Below are 13,352 nucleotides of genomic sequence, written 5' to 3' on the forward strand. Positions count from 1 at the left end.
CATGCGTAACGCGTTATCCGAAGGCTACAAGTGTATAATAAGCGTTAACCATCGCCCTATATACGGGGAGTCGTGACTGTCGCTCAGTAACGAACGCAGTTAACACTAACTTTGTTACATCTAGTTAGTGAGTTAGCCTAAAGTTCTGTGGGAAAATCTGTGTTAAGTGGGCTGTGGGTGTGGCGGTACTCTTCAGCTGTTAAATGGCTTCTAAAATATAGTGTGTTTGGGAAGAGATATGAGATTAGGGTTGAATCAAAGATGACTTTGTTTCAGTGGTTCAGGCTGGTTATAGGCTTTCCCATCTTTTTTTTTAAGAACGATCTGTTTGCAAACATACAAATCACTTGCACAAAGATACCCAGGCTCAGAACAAGCAATCGTGGATCACATAAATGCTTGTCCTACGCGGGGATCGAACCCGCGACACGAACGACAGTTTGGCGTGGTGATCTCAAAGTCTACTTTTTTCAAGTTAAAGAGAGAACTATAACCTGTCCAGTTCGAAGAACGAGAAGAAATAACTTTTGGATCTGGAAAGAAATCCTTTTTAGATATTTTTTCCAGATTCCAGATTCCCAAGAATACAAAGTTACCTAAGTAGAGATACCTAAAGTAAGCTAGTCTTTTTTTCTTAATAATAATATATGGTCTTCCACAAAGAAAAGCTCCTAATGACATAACAGAGAACCAATAAGGTTTTAATAAGAAGCCCTCGTGCGGAAGTCGAACCCGTTGAGCCAGCTTCACGAGTCAATTCCCACGCACTTTCCACTCGCACTGTTTACTTAACTTAGCTAATTGATTGCTGGGTGTTTTGAGATTGTACGATCTTGTTTAAAAACATTATGACTTTGGAATTGTTTTATTGGTCCTGTTTGAAGGTAAACTGACATTATAATTAATGAGAATGATTAAGATAATGTGTGAGTGTGTGTTGCAGCTTCCGTTTATCTGAGGGCAGAATTTTGTAGACATTTGGTATACGGGAGATAACATACAACTTGGTTTAATAATTGTTTTACTATTAATCTAATAGGCTGAAGAAAGTGAGATTGTTCGACTCGCGCCCCGGCCTGATGGTTGAGGACTCCGGTTGGGTATGAAATAAGTCGGAATAAGAGAGTAAATAATAGATATTAAGATCGTTTGATGTTTTTTATGTCTGGCTAATCAAGTAGTCCAGTAAGCTTCTCACAGCGGACACTCAAGTTCATCAAAATTATTATTCGTCCAAAAAAATACAAGTCTCTACTCGTTGCGAATAAAGTAAAACATATCAAAAGGATATGTTTTTAATAGCCCTCGTTGATTACACATGTGGATATATTTCAAATTGAATTGCAAAGGAACTCTAGACAATTATAATTGGTTTTTGCTCATAAGACTTGGCACTTACATTTTTTAACTCGACCTAGTGCTGCTAAATTAAATCTCAACCTATACTTATAAAATCATAACTCGAAGAACATACCCGTACTTATTTTAACTACGGATGTGACAAACAACAGGATGTAATTACATTAATAGTGACTAAAGAGATTCTCGACAGATAGACACTTGGAAACTGGTGAAGTGTTAAAGAGAATTCATTCTTTTCTTAACTCCCGCGTTAAGGATTTTAGTCCTAGTATCACAGGGGAATGTTCAGATGCACCTAGACATCCAGACATAGGACAAGCGTTCGTGGATCGTGATTCGTTGTTGAATTTTACCAACATGATTTTTTGGAAGGGGGTCAACTTCGGCTATATCGATTTACCCCTAAGATATTGGATTAAAAAGTAATCAGAAGATTATAAATTTTCTTACAAACCATTTTATTGTAATTACACAGTGCAGGGCAACTCACTGTAACTAAATATACATGACGTACTCATCGAGCGATTAATAAGCAGCATTTTAAGGGTTATCTACCTTTTCCGTAATAGCCGGCGGGCCAATTAGGGGCTATTCCACACACAAAACTACCTCGGCCACGCCACGGGTTGAGATTAGCTTAATTCGAAGTTAAGAGAGCGTTTACATTGGGCTGAATCTTGGGTGATAGGAAAACAAAAGATAGTAAGTAAAATTTTTGGCAGCGATTTGTTTCTTTGACGCTTTCATCATGTCATTCCATCGTACGCCCCACAGCTGGGCAAATCCCTCTTCCCGATTAGGGAAGGTTTGAGCATTGATCACCATACTTGCTTACTGCGGGTTGGCATTCAGGTTTCCTCACGATCTTTTTATTCCCGTTTTGCCACTGGTGTCTTAGAATAATTAAGAAATTATATATAACTTTCATAAAGTGTCGTTACCTGCCCTGAAGTTGAACCTACAGTTTGTGCAGAGAAATCCTTGTATAGCACCGCTAGGTAACCACGCTTTCTTTGACGTGTTATATGGTAAAAATAGAGTCGTGTATTAGTAAGACGGTGCCGGTGCCGATGCTTGTGTCGATTGGCGTTTTTTTTTACTTTATTGAATAATAAAAATGTTTTTCATTTACAGACTTTTGATCCCTATACTGTGGTATAAATACTGAATGGAAATGACTTGACAAGGACACATTGACTTCTATTTACTAGAACATAAATCCGCAGGTATCCGTCACGTCTCTCGATTCCCAAACTGCATGACAGGAATCCAGAGATCACTTCGTATTCTGCGTAAGATGATTTCCTACGCAGATAATATTTTCTAATTAATATCCAGTCAGATTCATCCGTTCTTGATTATTAATTTACACCATTTACCTACAGTTTCACTACAATTATGTCGGTATAAAGTGACCATCTTGGAAAAATCGTGAGAAAATTGAAACGCTAACGACTATCTTAGTAATTGACTGTAATTCTAAGATCATGGGAACACAAGATTAATCGTACATGTAACAGGAAAGCATTATGAGTTTAATAAGTGGTGTCTTATTAACGTTTAGAAACAAATGATTTTAGAAAATATCATATCAATGTCATTAGGGCTGTGAAAATATTTTGTGACATTTATTTTAAAGTAAGGTTTGTTTATCATCATAAGGCACACAGTTATTGAAATCAATGTTTTGCCCGACATTAAAAAAATCATAAGGCTTGTTAGGAAACGTTGCAGAGCATTGACATTCTCTATATAGGTATAATTGAATTCAATTCATTCAACATGTTAAAAAGAAATACATCATGCATGTCAGAAAACTCTACCTGAAAACCATGAAAAACCTAGGAAAATAGATAAAAGCCGGAATATCACAGGTATTTGGGCAATATCCAATCAAACGCAATCACGGCCGACTGACCGCCGCGATCGTCTGCACGTGTGCACACCTCTTTACATCCTAACTGACGCCGGAACAAACTAGTGATGTACCTAACTCCTATTTGTATGGTATCGATGAATTGTATAGCTCTAGTATTTACCGTGTCTGATGGAGGCTTATGTTAAGTGTATACTGCAGTAAGTTTTATGCCTCAGAATTTTATTTAAAAGGATTTTTCTCCCAAAGAATAATAATGGATATAGTGTATTTCAATTTCTTTCTATTTCTGTTGTATAGTTACAGTTCAGTTATAATCAAAAATGTTTTAGATACATTTTAACATCATAACCATAAGAACTGATTAATATCTAATGATGTCTCATTTGTTATATATCCATTCAAAATAATTTCAATGTGTGACTTAGCAGTATGCAGTGATAATACTATCCTGAAACCAGCGTACGATAAACAATTCGGATAAACAAATTACAACTGGGACTATCGATACTTTTCAACCACCAACTGCACATCCCTAAAACAAACCCGTTCCTGGTTCTACTTTTAATTTAATGGGTCTCGGATAATTGTATCATCGTGTCTGTAACGATTTTTATGCTATGTTACTTCACGCGCGTGTACAGGCAACCTCGTAATTGGTATTATTTGAAAATGTGTTTTATTGTGAATGGGTACTCGTAATATGTATCGCGAATCGGAATAAAGGCTTTAGGGTGGTATTATGTGGTCTCTATGATAATGGTATGAAATGGTTTTTGTGATTTACTCATATGCACTTTTATGTGTACGGTCAACGTTGTTTTTCTAGCAGCGATGTTCATAATGGTTCGATACATATTTTTTATATATAATTTTCGTATAAACAACATTAATTCTTAACCAAAACATGATAACAATAGAGTGTATTTACATGAGTGAACTTGTTATATACCTAGAAAATTATGAGATAAATTACGCATCATTTACAAAAAGTAAAAGAAATATATAACAAGCAAAGAATAGAAACTCAGAAGTCGAAGTGAAGTTAGAATTATGGAAAATTATCCAAAGCTCAGTGATTGCGGGACGAGTCTCCATATTTTTCTAACTACCTCCATTACTGCAGACCTAATTGTTATGTTAAACTAGATGATTACCATAGCCAACGACTTGCGAACTCGATTTAAATAATCAACTACTAGCCATTCAGCAATGAACAGATTCTTCTCAGATTATAAAGTCTATATCTCGCTGTTTTCTATATAAATTTTACTTAAATTCTTACTAAGACAAACATGTCTAGAATTATTGTAATTAAAGGTTAATCTATGCATAGGACTTTTTTATAATTCCAACATCTTAATTGAAACACTGGCTCGATCAAGAAACATAAAATGAAATGTCCTATAAAGATTGATTTTTCATCATAATATCTTACTCATGTCAGTCATTTAGAAATGTTTACAAAAAAATTCTGAACACAGATATTATTTGTGAAGTCCAAAATATGGTGTCCAATTCAATTAGCTGTTAAGTATTGTAGAGCAAAGGCAGGAGTAGACAGACTCGGTTACAAAGTTAGCCGTAAGTCGCGAACTTTGGGTAAGAGTCTGTTGTATGGTTTCTGTGCTATCCTATCTGAAATACAGGATACTGAAGAGGTTAAGAACATGTAATAGTGAACAATAAAGACCGCAAAATGTAGCGTTTAAAGACATGTTATTGGTTTTAAACTAGTTGGGCAACCCTGAGGAATAAAAAGAAGTACGCTGACTATTGTATTTTTTAATAAACTAGTAGGTATTCTCTACCAAAGATTTAGACATGGTCAGTAACACCATAAACAAACTAAATGACTGTCATTTTTATTATGACAAGTAGTAGAAAGAATCAGGAAATTGAACGGATACGAGCTATCTGATGTTAAATCAGTAATCCTAATTTCTTTAAATATTGTAAATGAGCAAGTTCTCACATAATTTATTGTAAGTGTCAGAACATCCTGTATTTTGGAAGGAGGGTAATGTCCTGGAAGCTCTGATAACTACACGCTGTATATACCGCTATCTGCTACTTCGTAATGGCGGCAAACACACGCGGTGTATACACGTTTGTGTGTTTCAATCATTGTTGTAATTAATTTTTAACGATTGTACTTTTAATTCCCATTACTTATAATGGATGATAAATCTTTCTTTATTTGACGAAGACGTCGCACATTTATGATGAGAAAGTATGGGTGTGTGTGTATGTTTGTTATGTCTTCACGCCAAAACGGCTGAACCGATTAGTATTTAGCAGACACTTTGGATAAAAACGTCAACTTAACCGACTTAGTTAAAGGATGGTTAAGTGCAAATTAAAAATTAAAGCCAGCGGTTTACGTAAACTCCGTATACTGCCCTAGTGTTAGTATTTTGTCGCCGTATATTACCCACAATTTTTATGAGTGTAGTTTATATGTAGTTTAATCACTAGTTTTAAAACTTTTTTTTTAATTTTATAGGGCTGTAACAATTTCTCACCATGAAAATTATGTTAACAACCCTCGTCTTATAAATTTTACAACATCAGTCAAGTTTTTCACTTCAGTTAATTTTATAATTCCCACGTTTTACTCACCCACTGGTTACAAAGTGAACAACAAGCCTTTATTAATTCTTGTCACAATCGGATTTTTATTCATATTTACAGTTTCTATATGATTAAGTCGATTTTTATGAACGATATGAACTGTTATTGCTTATTTATGAGCTACGAAGAAGTTTACTAAGTGTCGGTGGATATAAAAAATCATCGTCGCGTCAGCATCACCATGTTGGGGTCAGCTGCCAGTCTAAATGTAGGCAGACCTGTACCAGCCCCGAAGCGACTGCCTAGGCAACACGATATAATTTCTTCAGATTAGTTGTCAGGCTTTTCACCATCTGACTACCCGTAACGACTGTCAAAGACGTATAAGTAACAGTCCGGACTCACAATTTAAAATGCCTTTAGAAAAACGGAAGAACTCGTTATCACATAGATGGTACTCAGTCACGGACCGACCGTATCAAGTGTAGCTTAACCTGTGAACGGTCAACAAAACGGACATAAAATAGAAATTAGTAAATAAAAGTTATTATAAAAAAAAACATAAAATTTTATACAGAAAGTTTTCAGAACAAACGGATAACAATTAACATCTAAATACGAAACAGAAAGAACAAAAAGTAGAGTTCGTAACATATTTGGTCCTAAAACCGCGCTGCGATTGCACTAACAGTAGTTAACGCAAAGCGAAACAAAATGAAACCTACAAAATAGAGCAAACGAAAACTTTAATCTGTACAGGATAATAAACAAATGCCACGCAAGCGTACTTACCTCTAACTTCTAAAGTGATAATATTGCTGTTGTGCAAAAGGGATGCCGCTATATAAAGTATAGAGCGCCATCACACTTATACAATTACATTGATACTACCTTAAGTCGTGGTGGTAGTCATCAGACAAAGCCCAGTATACCACAACTACTCATTACGATTGAAAATTTACACAATTTTTAATTCTTAAACAACGATGCGTGAGTTATTAGGGCGTGGCGTACCTATTATAATCTGGCTGTAAGTGGTTTTAACCGGAATATCTGCTCTTTCTTTTTTGGCTAGGGTTGAGGTTTGAAGGTAAGCTGTTTTAAATGTCTTAAATCGATGGGGGATAATTGTACTGAAGTCTACAACCTACAACTATCCCATAAAGTATTGTTGCGGTTGTGGTATAGAGAAGCTGCTCTACATCTAGTTGTCTTTTGTCTCGCTTGCACTTCAGCAAGAGTCTTTTGAAGGTTGGTATTCTTAGGATTCTAACTGGTGTGTCATTATAGTCTTGAATACTTGCTGGTTTAGTTTTAATATCGTGCAGTGGGTCAGTGGTAAATACGTTATTATCAGGTTATGGGTAAAATGATCTTTATCAAGAAGCAAAGAATGCAAGCGAGTATGTTTTCTTCAGCACTTTACTCATGAATAATTTATTCAGATGGGACCTAATAGGTTGCAGTTAAGATAGGTAAATTCAATACAATAGTTATCGTATTGAAATAAGTTGAATAAATATGGAAATTAATGCATTTATATTTAAATAAGAGAATATGAGGCTATAACTTTATTGTAGAGAAATAAATTGATTATTAGAGATCATAATTGCTTTCGTTTCCATAGGTTGTTTTGCCCCTGTCGGAAGCGCAAATGACACGATTACAATCAAGATATCGCCGCAGGAAAGGATGTGGCCGAGCAACTACTAAACGTTGTTATCAATGGGAAAGACGATTCAGGCTGTGTAGAGTTTATGAAGGCATGGCAGCGGAACTTGTGGCCTTGCTCGATTGAAATGTCAAAAAATTTAAAAAAGGAGCTCGTGGCTAAGCTATAACCGCATAAGTGATTCGATCACAGGTTAAGCTATGCTTGACGCGGTTGGTCCGTAGATGGGTGACCATCTTTGTCATAACGAGTTCCTCCGTGTTTCGGAAAGCACGTTAAATTGTGGGTCCCGGCTGTTATTCCTACATCTATGACAGTCGTTACAGGTAGTCAAAAGCTTGAAAAAGTCTGACAGCCAGTCTAACCAAGGGGTATCGTGTTGCCCAGGTAACTGGGTTGAGGAGGTCAGATAGGCAGTCCCTCCTTCTAAAACACTGGTACTTAGCTGAAACCGGTTGGACTGGTAGCCGACCCCAACATAGTTGGGAAAAGGCTAGGCCAATGAATGTTTATTACTCTTTATTGAGATTAAAGAAGAAAAAAAATGCTTTTAAAATGAGAAATGAAAATTAAAAAAAACGAACAGTAAGAGTAGTGCATAAAATCTCGAAAATTAACTTGCATTAACAATATTTGCAATCGCAATCTTTGTATTTTCCAATCTGCAATTTAGCATGGTAACATTTATAAAAGAGTGATAAATACAATATTTATAAAATCACAGCCACTGACAAAAAACAAAGCAAAAATAAAACTGAATAAAAACTCCTGCAATGGAATGTAAAGTAGGTAACTTTTCAGTGCTTATCATTTAGTGCAAAATGCAGGCGAAGTTCTACAACTAACGAAACGGGTAGCCTTGTTAGACTTTCCTTACTAAATTAAACATTTCTAATTTATTTTCCTAGAATTTCTCTTCAGTGCAGAGGACCTACCAATAAATCTTAAAGTCGGAGATTTTGCTGTAGAAGAGAGACAACGTTATAGGTCGTGTAGCGCCGTCTTGCTCTCATATTTGCAAAGGCTTAACTTTAGGAAGTCGCGTTTGGTCCGCAGTACAGATTTAAATCTCACACGTACGAAGACTCCAAACATATTTCTGTAGACTATATAATGAACACGCAATCCAGTGATTGGTGAGGCAGCGCGGTAATTAGAATATTCCAAGTTCTAAATATTTGTGTGATCTTCAGATATTTGTCTGTCCCGACGTTCGTACAAGCTAGATTTATGAGTGTACTGTGTATTGTGGAATTCTATTGTGCTAGTAGCAGGTGCTAGGGAAAATTCTTGGAAATTATTTGTAGAGATTGTTTTTTTTTTTGTAAACCAGTCCCTAATTAAGGAATTTATTTCTTGTGTTGCGGGAGTTTCACAGATATTCAGGCCCCATACACAAAGACACCCAGACCTAAGACAAACCTTCATGGATCACACTAATGCTTGTCCTTCGCGGGGATCGAACTCTAGACACTTAGTGCTCAGTGGGTTAGGCGAAGTGACCACTCGACTGCTTGATTGCTACCATTTACGAAATACTCATTCTCATTTTATTGAAAAGTAAAGAATTATCTGAGAATCTAAATAGTGAAATATGGTTTCTTTAGACACTGGTCAAGGGCAAGTCCCTGTGAGTTTCGCACAAAAAGGGAAAGACGAATTTGGACAAAAATATCATGTATCACATTTATGACCGTCACAAATAATTTAAGATCTAGTTTTTTACGTGTTGTTATAGCGGCAAGAGAAATACATTATCTGTAGTAATTTGAACCGTAGATGCTACTATTACGTGTCATGAAGCTTAGTGACAAGCGGATGGGGAGACAGACAAACCAAAAGACAGCAGAATCTTAGTAATAGGGTACCGGCCATGGATACGGTAATCTAAAAAACTAATACATGACATAGATATCGTCAACAAAGAGAGCCCAACAACAAACAGCAATGATGTCGACTAAGTGATACGCTTTTCTGAGAAACTGCCACAGCGAATTTAATTTACCTTACCAAAACAATAACTTTGGAAAACTTAAGTAAGGCAACTTCGCACGCAAAGTAAGGTGCTCTGAAGCAAAGTGAGATAGCCATCGCGAAGTGCTGAGACACTAAATTATTCAAAGCGTAACTCGAACATTTTTAACGGTCAATTCCCAACGGAAGCCTAAGTAGACATCGTAAAGTAAAGCTTAACTAACAAGTTTGAGAGGAAGTTCATGAAATATTGAGTTAAATCACACGCTATAGAACTTGTAAAACAAATATTTGACTAAAATATTTTTATAGATAAGTTTGTTGGTCTATTAACGGGTTGGCATGGTTTTATAATGGACATTATGGGATTGGAATATATTAGTGGTTTTATGTATTCTAATATTTATTTTGTTTATCGTTTAAACTTCCGGTGAAGAATGAGATTTGTTTTGAGGAGCAAACACAGTAATTCCTGATCAATATGGATTTTGTTGCCAAAATGCAAGTTTAGAATTAAAATTCTTCGTAGAAACGATATTCTTGTGATTAGGTACATTAGTTTACGTTTCTGAACTATTATTTCAGCGCTTTACACCTAGGCACTAAAAATATCTCCTAAAAGCCTATTACTTAACCACCACTACGATTAGCTTCCCGCCCATTTTGTTCCAAGATCAAAGGTTTCTTGTCTTTTTTCTTTTGCTTTAGAATAAGCTGTTGTAATAGGAGGCAATCCTAATCCTCCCCCTCGATGCTATCAATATAAATCATACTAGGGTTCTACTGGGCGTGTCTGGCAGTTACATCTTAACATCTAACCACTTATTAAGCTGACTATGGTGAAATAAAATTGCATTGTACAGACGGTTATAAGGGAAATTGACGGTAGTGACCTCATTGACAGATTCCTAATAAGTCACGATGTTTATGATGATTGCCTGAAGTTTTACGTATGCAAAAACATACAGAGAAACGATAAATTTAATCTAAACTTACTGTACCAAAGTCAAATCCAGTAATCCTAGATCAAAAACTCACCAATAAAACTATAATATAAAAGGCACTTGCACATAAATCACACACACACAGCACACGCGGTAACCAATCAGTGTTCAGATCACGCCGCTGCGCGCACACTTCGGGGAACGCGTGCGTGTGTTGCGCGCGCGCACTCCACACTGGACGACACGGACGTTCGAACTTAGGGGCCGGCGATGTAGCGTTCCTAGAAATTGATTTGATTTTCGAATTTGAATTGTTGTTTTCTTTACATTTTGCTTTTATTTTATTTTGCCTCTGGTAACGTTATGCAATGAAAAAAAAATATGTGTTATTTCAGTTGCTCTATAAATTGTATTCTTACAGATATCGTTCCTGTTTTAGTTATGTTTCTTGTATAGTGAAGGGGTAAAGAAAACGTAATACTAGAATTTGAATCCCACTGCAAGAAATTTTTGGCCGTAAAAAGCTTATTAACTTTCATACATTTTCCTAGATCCTACCTTAAATGTTTACGAAAATCTATCAACAATTTATACCGGTACGTTAATTATCAGCCATTATTCTACACCCAAACAAAGAATAAAAACAACAGTACCAAAGAGAGCGCTCATAACGCTCCTAGTAGCGTCGATGTACTTTTTTCTACATTTTATTATTCCGGACGGACGTTACACTATGTGAATATCCTGAGTGCACATTGAGCCGAAACGCGTTGTGGCCTGGACAAAAAACACTTAGCCTTTTTCGTGTACTGGACATAGCTTTTTTATTTTCATTGCGGAAATATGGCCAATGTGTATTGGGGCAGGAACTAAGCTCTGGTGGCTTGTTCTTGTTTGGAAGTTTTAAGCCTTTGACACTTTGTTTTTTTATTTTTTGTTTTTTGGTTGATCTTTGTGTTTGTTTCTAGTATAGAAAAAGAGTGATGCGTGTCACCTGTTGCGAATTTGATGATTGCTGGCAGTACATGGTTCGTACTTTTTTGTATATTTGAGTGAAAAAATGCTGCGATATAGAATATGGAATATTCAATAAAATAATATTGTTTTAACATCAAACATATACAATCAACTTGAAATTAAAGAACTACTGAGCTAAGCTTGATGAAATTACAATTATAATTGCGGACCAAATGATAGCTATTTCAGTACGTTAAATGAAGAAAAAGAATCAACAAATCGGTTCATCCGGTCAGTCGCTCTCCTCTTTATTATTGAAGTTCGTTGAAAATTAGGCTTAAACGAACTACCCAAGACTACTCGCATTTCAAGTAAAGTGCTCCAGACAATTGCATTCTTAATGAAATAAATAATGACAAACGAAGACCTAACCAAAAAACTGGTAAATTCAAATTCATTAAAAAAATATCGTAAATTCGCGAGAAAAAATGCTTTGCATGTTAATGTTAACGGTCTTTACCAATTCGGAGAACATTAAGAGGCTTCAGAGTGCGGTGGGAGAGATCTTTTTGCTGCTTTTTGTCGCAGCCTTATCTGTATTACGGTTCGTATCGCGATGTCGAGAAATCATCAACAAGAACAGTTTGAGAAACTGTTAACGACTTTATAAAACGCTATGTTTACAAGTCCGCATCAACAATGCGCATAATATTCCTGTTATTGAGTATCCACGAATTGTATTCAATTTCTTGAATTTCTTTATCTTCTGTGCAATAAATTTTGTTTAAAGTGAGTTCTGGTCTGGAGTTTCATAGTGGAAAGTGTATCGCCGCCAGCTTAGTGAGGCCGTAAAATTAACTCCTTAACCTCTTTAATGAATTGTACCGTTTCATATTTAATGTTCTCTGACATTATTATCATTACCTATATATTAACAACACGGGAATACTAGCGGATTTAATTTGAAAGTTTAACAATTCGGTTATGAGGCAGCTTTAAAATGAATTTCTAGATGACAGTCTCAGTGAGTCGCCGCATATCCATATACTCCATTACCACCTTATCTCTCTTGCACAAGCAGCAGTTCCACTTTAAGTCATGAATACTTCTTCTGGTAAGCAACCACTATATGTATATTCCCATAACACGAGTGCTTTAGCAACTTACTTTGGGTTCAGAACAATGTATGTGATGTTGTCCACATTTATATACGAATCCGTCAAAAACACACAACAACACATTCAGTATTTGTCTAAACTATTTTTTGGACAGTAAATCTATATAAAAACGAAATAAACTAATTTGTATGTATGCAGCTAATCGCGGTCCGCGCTGCTATGACTCATTTAGAATCTGACGTCACAATTCTAAAAATAGGTCCAGGTTCACTTCCGTGCGTTGTGTCAAAAATATTTTATTCACAAAAGCTTATTGAACAGGTTTATTTCCAAATATTTGCGTTGAGTCCTGGAATGTTAAATTAAAAAAGGATTATCAACTTACGCCTCTGTTATAAATACTGACTTAAGAGAGTATAGTACCGATAAACATTCTTCGGTAGTTTTATCTGACGACATAATTTTTATCTGTTCGATAAATACCATGTGTTTCTTTTGTAGGGCTTTTGCCAATTAAACGGAACCCTATTACAAGAGGTGACTAGGTTGTTTCTCGTAAATAACGATAGCTAGGCAGTTCAGTCAAAAGAAGACTTGAAGAAGCAATGTTAATTACATCAACATCTTACATAATGATGGGTGACCAAAGCTAGTTGTTAATTTGGCTCTTTTTCTTTAGCTTATTTGGGCGGAATCTACAGTATCGCAATTCAGACAAGCACTTGACCGGTTCATTTTTTTCATTCTAGCTACAGAATGTATAATATCTTTTGTATGAACTAAAAATTGCAACTATTTGTTTAGAAATAAATCGATATATTGTCCAATTTGCAAATCTCTCCACAATTCTGTTGCTTTAAATTCAATTAAACTGT

The 13,352-nt window shown here is 35.7% G+C and overlaps 1 protein-coding gene across 1 annotated transcript in view; it reads right to left on the reverse strand.

The window, feature by feature from the left end:
- Nucleotides 1-10,739, reverse strand: part of LOC113495630 — an 84,352-nt gene extending 73,613 nt beyond the window's left edge. The window contains exon 1 of the mRNA XM_026874457.1: nt 10,497-10,739. The gene's annotated coding sequence lies outside the window, so the exon portion shown is untranslated. The remainder of the gene's footprint in view (nt 1-10,496) is intronic.
- Nucleotides 10,740-13,352: the final 2,613 nt, after the last annotated feature.

The sequence above is a fragment of the Trichoplusia ni genome, chromosome 7 (assembly GCF_003590095.1).
Source record: "Trichoplusia ni isolate ovarian cell line Hi5 chromosome 7, tn1, whole genome shotgun sequence".
Classification (NCBI taxonomy): domain Eukaryota; kingdom Metazoa; phylum Arthropoda; class Insecta; order Lepidoptera; family Noctuidae; genus Trichoplusia; species Trichoplusia ni.